At 48.1% G+C, this 3313-nt stretch overlaps 1 protein-coding gene across 1 annotated transcript in view; it reads right to left on the bottom strand.

Moving 5' to 3' along the window:
- Nucleotides 1-3040: 3040 nt before the first annotated feature.
- The window catches only part of Rflnb (refilin B), a 6619-nt gene continuing 6346 nt past the window's right edge, over nt 3041-3313 (bottom strand). The window contains exon 3 of the mRNA XM_052196083.1: nt 3041-3313. This exon is cut by the window's right edge and continues 945 nt beyond it. The gene's annotated coding sequence lies outside the window, so the exon portion shown is untranslated.

The following is a 3313-nucleotide window of genomic DNA, read 5'->3' as shown; positions in this document are numbered from 1 at the left end:
CCCCCACCCCCGCCCCACAGGTGAGAGGAAGTTGTCTCTTGTATTTCTCTCTAGGACTTTACTTCATCAGATTATGTGAATCTTTCTTTGCAGAGTCAAAGGTGTTTCTGCCTCCACTACCTCATTCTGAGATATTGGGAAGTGAGGAGGACGTGTCAACTAAAGATAGCCGTGTCTTTGTCTTGCCCCTGGCGCTCCATCTGACGGCTATAGACGTGAACCCTTCCCGCAGCTTGCCTGAAGTAGGCGCCTCCGCGGTAGGTTTTACCTTCCTGTTTGTTTGTCCAGTGCCTGCCAGGGTTTCCAGCCCAGAGCCACGTACCTCAAGAAAAGCAGGGTGGATCTGAGCAAGGCATGCATTTCTCCTGCAAAGAGAGGGTTCAAAAGGTGATGTGGAGAGAGGTGCCCTAACACCCTAGGTCACAGCCACCTTTCCAGGGGGATCGGCTTAGGAAAGAGTGCACATCCACTCTGGAATCGTATTGCCTTGTGAAGCGTGCCTAGCGACCCCGCCTCCCCAGAAAGTCTTCTCACTTTCAAATTAACAGTCAAATAAGAGCATGCCTAGCTGGGTATGCTGATGCATGCCTGCAATCCCAAAGAATTCAAGATCATCCTTGGCTGCACGTTTGAGGCTAGCCTGGGCTGTAGCCCATCTCAAACAAATAAAAAGGTGTCTATTTTTTTTTTTTTTTTTTAAAGAGGCAAGCAGAGACTGCAGAGGTAGCGATAGCCGAACTAGCAATGAACAGGGCTCCTGGAGGGGGGGGGGGTCACGACGACGACAACAGGGCTCCTGGGGGATGTCACAGTGACAGGGCTCCTGGAGGGGGGGGTCATGAGGACAGGGCTCCTGGGGGGGGTCACGATGACAGGGCTCGAGGAAGGGGGGGGGTCATGAGAATTGCTTTCCTCGTTTTCCTGAATACAACATTATTATTTTACTTAAAAAATAATAAAAGCAGGCCAGGCATGGTGGTGGCAACGTGCCTTTAATCCTAGCACCTGGGACACAAAGATGGGCCAATCTCTATAAGTCTGAGGCTGGCCCAGCCTACAGGGTAAGTTCCAGCCCAGTCAGGGCTGCAGAGTGAGACCCTGCTTACCTGCTTATTAAAACAAGAATAAATAAATAAATAAATAAATAAATAAATAAATGCATTTCCAGGCTTTACATTTTAGATCATTTATTGTTAAACGGAGAAGTCACAAAGCAAAAATGAAATGGGACAGAAGTCAAAGATAATTTTAAAACATGTTTTTTTGTGTGCGTCAAATATTTTCTAAGTTTAAAAGGAAGAAAAGTGTAACTGAAAAGATGTTTGTTCAAATGAAGTCTTTCTTAGACACTGGAAAGGAAAACTGCCCACCTCTAGAAACCTACATCATCCCCAACAGCCATAACTTAAGGAATGGAGTGAAAAGCTTCCTGGACAGCACAGCCAGGCTCTCCTGCACACTCAGGAATGTCAGGTGAGTAAGGTTTACACACCTCCTTTTCCACTTTGCCAACCATCAGGAATCCACTCTGGGCTGGCGACACCACCACCAGGGTGCTCCAGGGTGCCACTGCCCTGCTTCCAGGCCTGCAGCTTTCGAGGCAGGTTTGGAGAATCCGAGAAGATTCAAAACAGCTACACAGCTAGCTCGTGTAAGTAACCTAACGGCATAAAAACCTGCCTGTCCGTCCTCATCAGACATCCACGGCTGCCTGCTTCGACTTACTGATATGGCTCTGCCTCCACTCACACCTACAAAGTTCTGCCTGAACTTAGCATGATCCCTCTAAGACAAAAACAAGGATGCCTTCACAACTCTGCTGCATGCAGAGACAACACTTCCTCCCGACAGGCTGACCACGACATCATTCTGAGACCAAGCAAGTGTCTCCAAAGGGGCAGAGCAAAGATTTAGTGATTTTCCTAATTTAGAAATTGTATTTGCAAAAAGAAATTATATTTGATGCTTCAGTGACATGAAATGAAGTCAGATAGAAAATCCACTTTTGCTAATAAATGTTTTTTTTTTTTAAGCCCAATAGCATTGGTTGCTCTGAGTTTTACTGAGGAGCTTGGAGGACCCCAGTGTGTCCCCCAGCTGCACTGTACCCTGGCCAGCTGGGACCACAACATCAGTAGCCTCTGTGTCCAGAGGGATGAGTTGAGAAGTACAACAGACTTTGTCATCTGCAGGGAACACAGACCAGGCGCCACAGTCTTTAAATGAAAGTGATTATCTTTGCACCTGCTTTCCTTGATAACAAGTCTCTGCTCTGGTTCCAGGGGAGCCAGTGTGCTCTGAATTCTGCTTTCTGGACAGATGGAAGCTATCCAGAGACCCAGAGATACAAGGGGCAGCAGAGCCTCCATAATCCTCTTGATATGATTTGGATGTATTCAAAGGAAATATGTCCGACTTGTTCTTTCCAATACTGGAATAAAGCTCAGCTTACCACTTCCTTCACTCTGTTGCTGTGGGGCCTGGCAGGGGTTTCTAAGAAGCACGGGCTAGGCCTGGGGCAGGGGCAGTGGAGCAGGGGGCAGGCGGGTGCACAGCACCAGCCTGTCCAGCGCTGCCCCTGCTGCTGTAGCTGGCTCAGCTGGATTCTGGAAGTTGGCTGGGAAACACCTTCAGTTCATACCTGACTCCACAATAGTCACTTCCGTGTATACAGTGGCACAAAAGAAATGTCTCCCATCACCACAGTGGCAAGGCTGTGGAGTCTACGAGTCACTCCCTATTCCTGAATTCATCTTAGTTTAATCTGGGTGGTAAGCAACAGTCCTTGCTTTTTTGGGTTAAACCCCGTCCCTTCCAGTTTCAACACTATCAGAGTCCAAAGAATGATTCTGTCCATCATTTAATCACGATGATCCGAGTCACATTCAAACCTGCCTCCTCCCATCGGCAGCTGGGCTCAGGCACGGTGGCCCACAGTGGAAACCCTTTCCCTGCAGCCCCCATAGCATGTTTTTCCAAAGCATTCTTTTAGAATGCCGTTCTTCTTAAAAAAGAGCCTTCTGCTGCATTTTGCCTCATGAAAAAAAAAAAAAAGGAAAAGTATTTCAAAACCCCAAAATACCTATGAGCAGAGTTACACAAGCCTGGGGAGACGTTAACCAGATGCCAAGCGTGCTGGGCGGCACCAGAGCCTGGGCCTGAAACCAACCAGCGGGAGCCAGACGGCCGCGGGGCCTCGGACCCGGCTAGCTGTTCACCCAACCAACAAAAGCGGAATAGGCAGAGAGTTTGTGTTAAAGGCATCTCCTCTTGTGGCTTTTTTGTTTTGTTTTGTTTTTCTTCCCTAATATCA

Source organism: Apodemus sylvaticus, chromosome 10 (assembly GCF_947179515.1).
Source record: "Apodemus sylvaticus chromosome 10, mApoSyl1.1, whole genome shotgun sequence".
Taxonomy (NCBI): Eukaryota; Metazoa; Chordata; class Mammalia; order Rodentia; family Muridae; genus Apodemus; species Apodemus sylvaticus.
Note: the sequence above shows the minus strand (reverse complement) of the source record. Positions and strands in the feature narration are given on the sequence as shown.